The sequence below is a fragment of the Bufo gargarizans genome, chromosome 5, assembly GCF_014858855.1.
Source record: "Bufo gargarizans isolate SCDJY-AF-19 chromosome 5, ASM1485885v1, whole genome shotgun sequence".
Lineage (NCBI taxonomy): Eukaryota > Metazoa > Chordata > Amphibia > Anura > Bufonidae > Bufo > Bufo gargarizans.
The window spans coordinates 8,269,788-8,282,660 of NC_058084.1; positions in this window are offsets into that span (position 1 = coordinate 8,269,788).

Sequence of the window (12,873 nt, forward strand, 5' to 3'; positions counted from 1 at the left end):
TGTCTGTGTCCACCAGCCTAAATGACAGCATTTCATAGGCCAGTAGTTTAGAAATGCTGGCATTCAGGGCCAGGGATCGAGGGTGGCTAGGTGGGAATTTACGCTTTCTATCAAATGTTTGTGAGATGGAGAGCTGAACGCTGGCGTGTGACATGGTTGAGACGCTTGGTGACGGAGGTGGTGGTGGTGGTGTTGGTGGTACATCCCCTGTTTGCTGGGCGGCAGGTGCCAACGTTCCTCCAGAGGCGGAGGAAGAGGCCGAGGCGGCAGCAGCAGAATAGGCAGAGGCGGCAGCAGCAGAAGAGGTAGCAGGGGGAGCCTGAGTGACTTCCTTGGTTTTAAGGTGTTTACTCCACTGCAGTTCATGCTTTGCATGCAGGTGCCTGGTCATGCAGGTTGTGCTCAGGTTCAGAACGTTAATGCCTCGCTTCAGGCTCTGATGGCACAGCGTGCAAACCACTCGGGTCTTGTCGTCAGCACATTGTTTGAAGAAGTGCCATGCCAGGGAACTCCTTGAAGCTGCCTTTGGGGTGCTCGGTCCCAGATGGCGGCGGTCAGTAGCAGGCGGAGTCTCTTGGCGGCGGGTGTTCTGCTTTTGCCCACTGCTCCCTCTTTTGCTACGCTGTTGGCTCGGTCTCACCACTGCCTCTTCCTCCGAACTGTGAAAGTCAGTGGCACGACCTTCATTCCATGTGGGGTCTAGGACCTCATCGTCCCCTGCATCGTCTTCCACCCAGTCTTGATCCCTGACCTCCTGTTCAGTCTGCACACTGCAGAAAGACGCAGCAGTTGGCACCTGTGTTTCGTCATCATCAGAGACATGCTGAGGTGGTATTCCCATGTCCTCATCATCAGGAAACATAAGTGGTTGTGCGTCAGTGCATTCTATGTCTTTCACCGCTGGGGAAGGGCTAGGTGGATGCCCTTGGGAAACCCTGCCAGCGGAGTCTTCAAACAGCATAAGAGACTGCTGCATAACTTGAGGCTGAGACAGTTTCCCTGGTATGCATGGGGGTGATGTGACAGACTGATGGGGTTGGTTTTCAGGCGCCATCTGTGCGCTTTCTGCAGAAGACTGGGTGGGAGATAATGTGAACGTGCTGGATCCACTGTCGGCCACCCAATTGACTAATGCCTGTACCTGCTCAGGCCTTACCATCCTTAGAACGGCATTGGGCCCCACCATATATCGCTGTAAATTCTGGCGGCTACTGGGACCTGAGGTAGTTGGTACACTAGGACGTGTGGATGTGGCAGAACGGCCACGTCCTCTCCCAGCACCAGAGGGTCCACTAACACCACCACGACCATGTCCACGTCCGCGTCCCTTACTAGATGTTTTTCTCATTGTTATGGTTCACCACAACAACAAATATATTATTTGGCCCAATGTATTGTATTCAAATTCAGCGGGATATAAATTTGAGGCCTAGTATTTAGGCGCTGGGTGACCGGTATGGATTTAGTGACAGAATTAGACTTGGAAATGCACAGAAGCGTGTGTGTGAAGTTATTCTGAATGACCCTATGTGCACCTTGAATATTATATACCCTTTTAGGGATAGATTTCAAATAGCTCTGATATAGCAGAAACCACTAAATTATGAAATTGCTAAATTGGGAATTGTATTTCAACCCAGAACAAGAAATGTGCTTGAACGGACACTAAATAACTCGCCCAGCTACAGCACTAAGGACAGATTTAGCTGGATATAAATTTGAGGCCTAGTATTTAGGCGCTGGGTGACAGGTATGGGTTTAGTGACAGAATTAGACTTGGAAATACACAGTAGCGGGTGTGTGTGAAGTTATTCTGAATGACCCAATGTGCACCTTGAATATTATATACCCTTTTAGGGATAGATTTCAAATAGCTCTGATATAGCAGAAACCACTAAATTATGAAATTGCTAAATTGGGAATTGTATTTCAACCCAGAACAAGAAATGTGCTTGAACGGACACTAAATAACTCGCCCAGCTACAGCACTAAGGACAGATTTAGCTGGATATAAATTTGAGGCCTAGTATTTAGGCGCTGCGTGACAGGTATGGGTTTAGTGACAGAATTAGACTTGGAAATACACAGTAGCGGGTGTGTGTGAAGTTATTCTGAATGACCCTATGTGCACCTTGAATATTATATACCCTTTTAGGGATAGATTTCAAATAGCTCTGATATAGCAGAAACCACTAAATTATGAAATTGCTAAATTGGGAATTGTATTTCAACCCAGAACAAGAAATCTGATTGAACGGACACTAAATAACTCGCCCAGCTACAGCACTAGGGACAGATTTAGCTGGATATAAATTTGAGGCCTAGTATTTAGGCGCTGCGTGACAGATATGGGTTTAGTGACAGAATTAGACTTGGAAATACACAGTAGCGGGTGTGTGTGAAGTTATTCTGAATGACCCAATGTGCACCTTGAATATTATATACCCTTTTAGGGATAGATTTCAAATAGCTCTGATATAGCAGAAACCACTAAATTATGAAATTGCTAAATTGGGAATTGTATTTCAACCCAGAACAAGAAATGTGCTTGAACGGACACTAAATAACTCGCCCAGCTACAGCACTAGGGACAGATTTAGCTGGATATAAATTTGAGGCCTAGTATTTAGGCGCTGCGTGACAGGTATGGGTTTAGTGACAGAATTAGACTTGGAAATACACAGTAGCGGGTGTGTGTGAAGTTATTCTGAATGACCCAATGTGCACCTTGAATATTATATACCCTTTTAGGGATAGATTTCAAATAGCTCTGATACAGCAGAAACCACTAAATTATGAAATTGCTAAATTGGGAATTGTATTTCAACCCAGAACAAGAAATGTGCTTGAACGGACACTAAATAACTCGCCCAGCTACAGCACTAAGGACAGATTTAGCTGGATATAAATTTGAGGCCTAGTATTTAGGCGCTGGGTGACAGGTATGGGTTTAGTGACAGAATTAGACTTGGAAATACACAGTAGCGGGTGTGTGTGAAGTTATTCTGAATGACCCAATGTGCACCTTGAATATTATATACCCTTTTAGGGATAGATTTCAAATAGCTCTGATATAGCAGAAACCACTAAATTATGAAATTACTAAATTGGGAATTGTATTTCAACCCAGAACAAGAAATGTGCTTGAACGGACACTAAATAACTCGCCCAGCTACAGCACTAAGGACAGATTTAGCGGGATATAAATTTGAGGCCTAGTATTTAGGCGCTGGGTGACAGGTATGGGTTTAGTGACAGAATTAGACTGGGATATGGCCAAAAAATAAACAGACTATTGCTGGTTAAATGCACTTGGTGTGACAGCTTCACCCTGATGTAGGCTTTAGCCAAAAAACAACCACACCATTGAGGGTTAAATGCACTTGGTGACAGGCGCAGCTTGCCCCTGATTTAGTATATGGCCAAAAAATGAACAGACTATTGCTGGTTAAATGCACTTGGTGTGACAGCTTCACCCTGATGTAGGCTTTAGCCAAAAAACAACCACACCATTGAGGGTTAAATGCACTTGGTCGCAGCTTGTGCTGGCGCACCACAAGACACAAAATGGCCGCCGATCACCCCAGAAAAATGTGACTGACAAACGGTCTGTGCAGCCTAAAAACAGTGAGCAATTGAGGATCAGCAGCTCAATGATCCACAGCTGCAGATCGATCAGTTAATCAAGTCCTTTGGAGGAGTTAATCTGCCTAATCTCGCCCTACTGTCGCAGCCGCAACCTCTCCCTACGCTAATCAGAGCAGAGTGACGGGCGGCGCTATGTGACTCCAGCTTAAATAGAGGCTGGGTCACATGGTGCTCTGGCCAATCACAGCCATGCCAATAGTAGGCATGGCTGTGATGGCCTCTTGGGGCAAGTAGTATGACGCTTGTTGATTGGCTGCTTTGCAGCCTTTCAAAAAGCGCCAAGAAAGCGTCACAAAAGCGCCAAGAAAGCGACGAACACCGAACCCGAACCCGGACTTTTACGAAAATGTCCGGGTTCGGTTCCGTGTCACGGACACCCCAAAATTCGGTACGAACCCGAACTATACAGTTCGAGTTCGCTCATCCCTAGTAAGAAGATAAAAAATTGCTTTTTTTACATCTTTTTTTTTTATTTATTTTTTTACGGTGTTCACCTAAGGGATTAGATCATGTGATATTTTTATAGAGCCGGTCGATACGGACGTGGCGATACCTAATATGTATCCTTTTTTTTATTTATGTAAGTTTTACACAATGATTTCATTTTTAAGACAAAAATAATCATGTTTTAGTGTCTCCATAGTCTAAGAGCCATAGTTTTTCAGTTTTTGGGCGATTATCTTGGGTAGGGTATGATTTTTGACGGTTTGATTGGCGCTATTTTGGGGTGCATATGACTTTTTGATCGCTTGCTATTACACTTTTTGTGATGTAAGGTGACAAATTTTCATAGTCTGAGACCCATAGTTTTTGTATTTTTTGGGCCATTGTCTCATGTAGGAGCTCATTTTTTGCGGGATGAGGTGACGGTTTGATTGGTACTATTTTGGCGTACATGCAACTTTTTTATCACTTTTATTACCTTTTTTTGGAAGTAAGGTGGTCAAAATTTCAATTTCCTCATAGTTTTTATTTTTTTATTTTTATGGCGTTCACCGTGTGGGGAAAGTAACATGACCGTTTTATAGATCAGGTCGTTAAGGACGCGGCAATACCTAATATGTGTAGTGTATTTTATTTTTTACATTTTTATTCAGTGATAAATGTGTTTTTTTTATCTTTACTTTTTTAACTTAAAAAAAAAAGAAATTGACCCAGACCCACTAGGTTCTTGAAGATCCAGTGGGTCTGATATCTGTATAATACAGTACAGTACACTATATAGTGTATTGTACTGTATTTTACTTACACTTTGTCTGAACAGATCTATGCCTTTAGCACAGATCTGTTCAGCACCATGGACAGCAGGATGCCTGAGAAGGCGTCCTGTTGCCATGGGAACCTTCCCCGTCTGCCACAACTGAGCAGACGGGGAAGGGGAAGGAGGGGGACTCCCTCCCTCTGTGACACCATCCTGTTTGGGGGCTGCAAAGGCACAACAGCCCCCCAATGGTAGAGGGAGGGAGCTCCCTGACTGTTAACCTTTTCCATACAGCGGTCCATACGGACCGCGGTATGGAAAGGGTTAAACGGCTGACATCACAGCACAGATGTCAGCCGTTTATACCAGAGTGTCAGCAATGTGCTGACACTCTGGTATACCCACTGGACACCAATGAATATTCAAGAGGAGGCGGGCGAGGTGTCGCGATCCCGCGTGCCGCAGCGCCCGCACCGCCCACAACCCCCCCTGCACCACCCGCCGGCATAAAATCATTCAGGGGTGCAGGGGGAGTGAAAAAATATTTTATGTTGGGCATTTTAAAGTTTCTGATCCCCACGGTCAGGGACCGCGGGGATCAGAAACTGAAGAAAGCGCTGCAAACCGCAGGTCTGAATTGACCTGCGGTTTGCAGCGATCGCCGATACGGGGGGGTCACAGGACCCCCCTCGGCATTGACCCTGGGTGCCTGGCTGTGTGTAACAGCCGGGGTCTCAGCGCTGTCACCATGTCTGCAGACATGGTGACAGTTTAATGCCATGACGAGTGTACTCGTCATGGAGCGCTAAGTAGCAGTGCTCCATGACGAGTATACTCATCATAGGTCCTGAACGTGTTAAAGGCTATGTACTTCTTTTTGGGAGCATTTTTTGTTATTGCATTGTACTCATTTTGAGCTAAAACTCATTTATTTTCAATTGGTCTATATTAAACATTTTTAACCCCTTTCTCTGTACAGTTTCCTGTCAGACAGCTCAGCTGATGGGCTCCTTATCTCTAATCTCTGACATTATAAACACTAATTATTGCTCAGTTTTTAGATATCTTATTGATAAGAATGTGGCTTAAAGGGGTTGTCCAAGTTATATTTATTGATGACCTATCCTCAGCATAGGTCATCAATATCAGATTGGCTGGGGTCCGACACCCTGCACCCCCGCCAATCAGCTGTTAGAAGAGAAGGCGTGCGCCGTGCCAGCACTGCCTCCTCTTCACTGTTTACTTTCTCGCCGTTGCATCTGCAGTGGTGAGCAGGTGTAATTACACCCAAGCCTTCCTATTCATTTCAATAGGATGGCTTGAGTGTAATTACACCTGCTCACCACTGCAGATGCAACGGCGAGAAGGTAAACAGTGAAGAGGAGGCAGCGCTGGCACGGCGTGTGCCTTCTCTTCAAACAGCTAATCAGCGGGGGTACCGGGTGTCGGACCCCCGCCGATCTGATATTGATGACCTATCCTTTAATAAGTGTTTATGACCTTTTAGTAATTTAGAGATAAGGGTTAGTGTTGATCGAGCACCAAAGTGCTCAGGTGCTCTGGTGCTCAAGTCGAACACTTTGGGATGCTCAATGGAAGCCAATGGGAGAACCCGAGCATTAAACCAGGCCCCCCCTGCTCTGAAAAGGAGAGGGTGTCTGGTTCACATAAAAAGGTCAGAGATTGATGGAAACAATACTGAAATGGTTCGGGAACAGCATGGGGAGGATGTCTGGATGCATCTTGGACTCCCAGTCCACTGCTGGGAACGATGTTGTCCGAGTAGTACGTCAATATTACAGACTGACAATAATATGCACAAAACTGAAGATAAAATCGATTTTAGAGGAAAAATTGTTAAGATTGAACCATATACCTTTTTTGTGGTAGAAGGGGTGCATGGGAATACAGTGTATTCAATACACCATAACAGCCACATTTAAAGTGCCTTTATTTTCAGCCGCTTTCCTCTGGTGGAGTAGAGAAATCAAGGGAAATTCAGGCCTTGTTCATTTTGATAAAAGTCAACCTGTCAGCATTTTCAGTTGACAGTCGGATGCGCTTATCAGTTATTATGCCCCCAGCAGCAATAAATACCTGCTCTGACAAAACGGTGGCAGCAGGGTAGGCCAGCACCTCCAAGGCGTAGAACGCCAGTTCGTGCCATGTGTCCAGCTTGGACACCCAATAGTTGTAATGCACATCCTCCATCTTCCAATACTTTTCTCTCCTTGTGACACTAGGCCATGCATCAGGATTTGTCCCAGGCTTTGGAGAGTGTTGCCCTGCCTCTGTTGGAACTGCTGTTTGTTCCCCATATCTCCCCTCCTCGGTTGACCAAAGAACCACGTACTCTGCTGCCAGCGTTGTCAGCTGGAAATATTTGGAGCAACTTTTCCACAAGGACCTTCTGGTATTACACTATTTTGCTAGTCCTCTCCACCACAGGAATGAGAGATGAGAAGTTCTCTTTGTAGCGGGGGTCGAGAAGGGTGAACAACCAGTAATCGGTGTTGGCAAAAATGCAAATAAAGCGAGGGTCACGGGAAAGGAAGCCTAACATAGAGTCAGCCATGTGTGCCAGAGTCCCAACAGACAAGACTTCGCTGTCTTCATCAGGAGGATGACTCTCAATCTCCTCATCCTCTTCCTCCTCTTTGGCTCATCCACGCTGAACACATGGAATAAACCTGCTGTGTGTACTACCCTCTGTAGCAGAGGCAACTGCCTCCTGCTCCTCATCATAATCCAATTCACGCTAACAAGACGAACGGAGGGTGGTCTGGTTATCATCCTGTGTACTGTCTCCCCCCATTTCCACCTCTTCCACAAATCGTCCTCCTTCATTGCGAGCAGCAAGTGTTTCAGTAGACACAGAAGTGGGATGGTTACGCTGATAATAGTAGTATCGCCGCTCACCATTTGTGTTGATTCCTCAAAGTTGCGTAAAAAAACTCACAAAGGTCAGACATCCATGCCCACTCGTCGCTCGTATAGAGTGGAAGCTGACTAGAAAGGCGACTACCATATTGCAGCTGGTATTCCACTACTGCCCTCTGCTGCTCACAAATCCTGGCCAACATGTGGAATGTGGAGTTCCAGCGCGTGCTCACGTGGCACAATAGTTGGTGAGATGGCAATTGCAAGGGTTGCTGCAGCGTTGCCAGACCAGCGGCAGCTGTAGATGACTGTTGGAAATGGGCACACACGCGGCGCACCTTCACCAGTAGCTCAGGCAACTTGGGGCAGGTTTTGAGAAACCTCTGAACCACGAAGTTGAACACGTGGGCTAGACATGGTATGTGTGTGAGCTTGCCGAGCTCCAAAGCCGCCACTAAGTTACGGCCATTATCAGACACAACCATGCCTGGTTGTAGGTTAAGTGGCGAGAGCGACAGCTCAGTCTGGTCCCTTATACCCTGCAACAGCTCTGCGGCAGTGTGATTTTTGTCACCTAAACATATTAGTTTAAGCCCGGCCTGTTGCCGCTTCCCCACTGCAGTGCTACACTGCTTCCAGCTACTGACTGATGGCTGACTGGTGCTGCAAGATGAGAATTCAGAGGTGGAAGTGGAGGAGGAAAAGGGGGATTGCAGCCTTTAATGTAGGTGGTGGCGGAAATCCTGGTGGAAGTAGGGCCCGCAATCCTTGGCGTCGGTAGCACCTGTGCCATCCCAGGGTACGACTTGCTCCTGGCCTCCATAACGTTCACCCAGTGTGCCGTCAGGGAAATGTAGCGTCCCTGGCCAAAAGCACTTGTCCATGTGTAATTCGTTAAGTGGACCTTCCCAATAACTGCGTTGGTCAGGGCACAGGTGATGGAACACAGAAGTGGATGTGCTAGCTGATGGTGCTTGCGAAGGTCCAGGTGCAGAGCGGGAGGCATCCGGGCCTGCGTCTTGGACAGGGGATGGGCCAACACGTAACACAGGGGAAGAGGAGGCAGTGGTGTGACCCGAAGACACTGATTGTGGACCCAGGCGTTCTGCCCACCTATTAGGGTGCTTTGATGACATGTGGCGGATCATGCTGGTGGTGGTGAGGTTGCTAGTGTTTACGCCCCTGCTCATTTTGGTATGGCACAGGTTGCAAATGACAATTCTTTTATCGTCCGCACTTTCCTCAAAAAAGCGCCAGCCCTTGGCAAGGGAGATTGCCACAAGGGGGTGCTCCGGGAAACAGTTGCGCGCCTTTTTGGTGTGGCCCATCTTCTCCCTTTTGCCACCCCACTGCCTCTTCCAGCCTGTTGCGGTGCTGCAGATCCCTTCCCCTCTGTACTGCTGTCCTTGCTTGGCTTGCCCCCTTCCCAGGTTGGGTCAGTGATTTAATTGTCTACCACCTCCTCTTCCACTTCCTCACTCGACTTGTGCACCTAACAACAACCTCACTTATTGACAACTGTGTCTCATCCTCATCATCAACCTCTTGAGACACTAATTGCCATTGACTTATTGGCAACTGTGTCCCATCATCATCATCCACCTCATGAAACACTAATTGCCTTTCCCCACTGTCATTTTCTTGTGACTGTGGATGCTCAAGATCTCCTCATGTCCCTCTTCAAGCGGGCTTGGCGAGAGGACCAAATCAAGGAATGGTGATGAAAAGAGCTCCTCGGAATATCCAAATGTGGGATCACTTGTTTGCCAAGACTCTGCATGGTGGGAGAAAGAAGGATCAGGGTGAGGATTCTGTTGACCATACTCTTGACTACTGAGACTGGACTTTGTGGAAGACAGAGTGGTGCTTAACCGACTGGAAGCATTATCTGCTGCAATCCAACGACCACCTGGTCCCATAGCAGCCAACAAATGTGCGGGGAGGAGACTCGAGCATCGAGCTCGAGCACACGCGATGTTCGGCCGAACACAGCGATGTGCCGAGCATCGCGATGCTCGAGTGAAAATGGTGTTCGGCCAAGCATGCTCGCCCAACACTAATAAGGGTTTATTAGAGGCACAAAGTGAAAGTAGGATAGACACAGTTAGAGCTTGTTCACACAAACGTATGTGTTCCGTTCTGTGCATTGGGCACCACAATTTGCGGTCCACAATGCACAGAGAAAGTTCGTGCAGGCTCTGGGACGGATCCAGACCCATTAAATTCAACTTTAATGGGTCCGCATCCTTCTGTTCCGCAAAAAGATAGAGCAAGTTCTATCTTTTTGCGAAATGAAAATATGGAATGGAACCAAATGGAAGCACTCCGAAGTGCTTCCGTAGCGTTCCATGCTTCTGTTCCACACCGTTCCGCATCTCTGGATTTGCGGAGCCATTGAAGTGAATGGGTCTGCATCCGTGATGCGGAATGCAAGCGGAACGATGTCCATGTATTGCGGATCCGCATATTCGGTCCGCAATACGGAAACGGAACACATAGGATCGTGTGAACAAGCCCTTAGACAAACAGTTAACCCTTTGTGACAGAAAAGCTGAATATTTTTAATGAAGACCAATTGAAAAAATAATTTTTAGCCCAAAATGAGTAAAATGCGATCATAAAACTATTGCTCTCGATGGTGTACATAGCCTTTAAAATAATGTCAGACAGTGCCCATTTAAGATAGCTATATAACATGTAATTAATAATGGCAGTGTACTAATAAGGGCTCATGCACACGACCGTATGTATTTTGCGGTCAGCAAAAAATGGATCCGCAAAAAATACGGATAACGTCCGAGTGCATTCCGTATTTTGCGGAACGGAACAGCTGGCCCCTAATAGAACAGTACTATCCTTGTCCGTAATGTGGACAATAGTAGGACATGTTCTATTTTTTTACGGAACGGAAATACGGACATACGGAAACGGAATGCACACGGAGTAACTTCAGTTTTTTTTGCAGAACCATTGAAATGACTGGTTCTGTATACAGTCAGCAAAAAAAATGGATTGGACATGGAAAGAAAATACGTTCGTGTGCATGAGCCCTAATACCGTGATAAACTGACTAAGGACTCTTGCACACAAATGTTTTTTTTTCCGTTTACGTTCTGTTTTTTACGTTCCGTATATTCATTTCAATGGGTCCGCAAAAGAAAAACGGAATGTACTCCGTATGCATTCCTTTTCCGTATTTCTATTCTTCCTATTATATCCTATTATTGCCCGCAAATCACGTTCCGTGGCTCTATACAAGTCAATGGGGCTGTAAAAAAAAAACAGAACGGATACAGAATGCATCTGTATGTCTTCCGTATCTGTTCCTTTTTTGCGGAACCATCTATTGAAAATGTTATGCCCAGCCCAATTTTTCTATGTATTTACTGTATACTGTATATGCTATGCTTCCGTTTCCGTTTGCGATCCGCAAAAAATGGAAGCAAAACGGAAAAAAGGGAATGGCAAAACGGAATGGAAGCGGAATGGAAACAGAAAAACGACTGAAACAAAAAACGAAAAAACGGATCCGGTTAAAACGGACAGCAAAACACTGAAAAAGCCATACGGTCGTGTGCAAGAGGCCTAAGTAACGTTTCCACCACAATGTCCAATTAACAGAACTATATGACTTCTTAATAATAATGCCACATAGTGTCCTGATAATACTTCTGTACATTGCCTGAATAACAGTGTAAGGTTAGACCAGGCTTATCACAGCCACTTAAGCTGGAGCATACATTGTGTGACACTTTTGAGAAGCCACACCTCTCTTCTGTAAATCCACGCCCCCTGGTGGACAAGGCTCAGTGGATTGTTCTGTTTGGTTTACTTGCTTTATAACTATATCTAAAATGACAATTATTTACTGTTGTAATTGTAAAATAATAAAATTAATAAAATTAATTGCCCACTAAATATAAAACATATCCTAGTAGTATATCAAAATAGCATAAATATATGGGTATCTTTAATGCGGAGCTCGTGGCAGGAGGTAGTCAGCAGATACCGCTACGAGAACAAGTACAAAGTACCCCCCGGATATTATAAGAACATTCCGTGGACCGCAGGGTGGATATCTTCTTACCGATTGGTATGTTGAACATTTGGCAAGTCATTTTATAACTATCTGAACAGTGTCAAAGTATGGATTCAATGCGCTATTGACCGACACCACACAACATAATCAAGTGGTCCTATTATCCCTTTGGAGTACTCCTGTTAGTTGGGTATATGCGTGAGCTCCGCATTAAAGATACCCATATATTTATGCTATTTTGATATACTACTAGGATATGTTTTATATTTAGTGGGCAATTAATTTTATTAATTTTATTATTTTACAATTACAACAGTAAATAATTGTGATTTTTATTAAGTGCAATAAATGCAAAAATACTGTGAGCCAGTCTAATTGTGTTTCAGTATTTTTGGGTTTTCAGCTGGTATCTGAAAGACTGGGCTCCAGTAGGTTGCTGGTGAGCTCCTCTGAATTGTCTATTATTTATATCTAAAATGAGTTGCGCCAAATAGCAGAGCCACAAGTCATTGTGCAATACAGAAGCTTTACTTACATAAGACAGGACAATCCCTTTTAAAGGGCACCCATCAGCCTCTATTAAACCGAGCACATTTCCTGGCAGGGTTGAGTTGGCTGATTAAAATGGTACCTGTCTTGTAAAAATCGGTTTTGGTGTTCCTCAGAAAAAAAATACATTATTCTTCATGCATGTGAGGGCTTTAGCACACCAAGGGGCGGGACCTATCTTCTTTTTGCATCCCAGCTCCTCAGTGTTGGCCACGCCCCTCAGAGCAATAAAAATCTCATGTGCATAAAGAATAAAAGTATTTTTCTTGAGAACGCCATAACCAATTTTCATAAGGCAGGTATCATTTTAATCTGTAGGATAAACTCTACCAGACAGTCTACCTGATTTAAAGGGTTTGATCCTGCTGGAAGGTGTCCTTTAAAAAAACATAGAAGAAACTGTGTCCAGAAATCAAGCTATATTCTGCATACCTTGCCCCAGAGACTTCTGAAGCCTATAGGAAGGAAATGCCGGTTCTCGGAGCTTCTCTCATTACGGGGGAGTTTTATGCCATGTTATGATAGGAAAATGAATTTCTCAATCATAAATACTTTT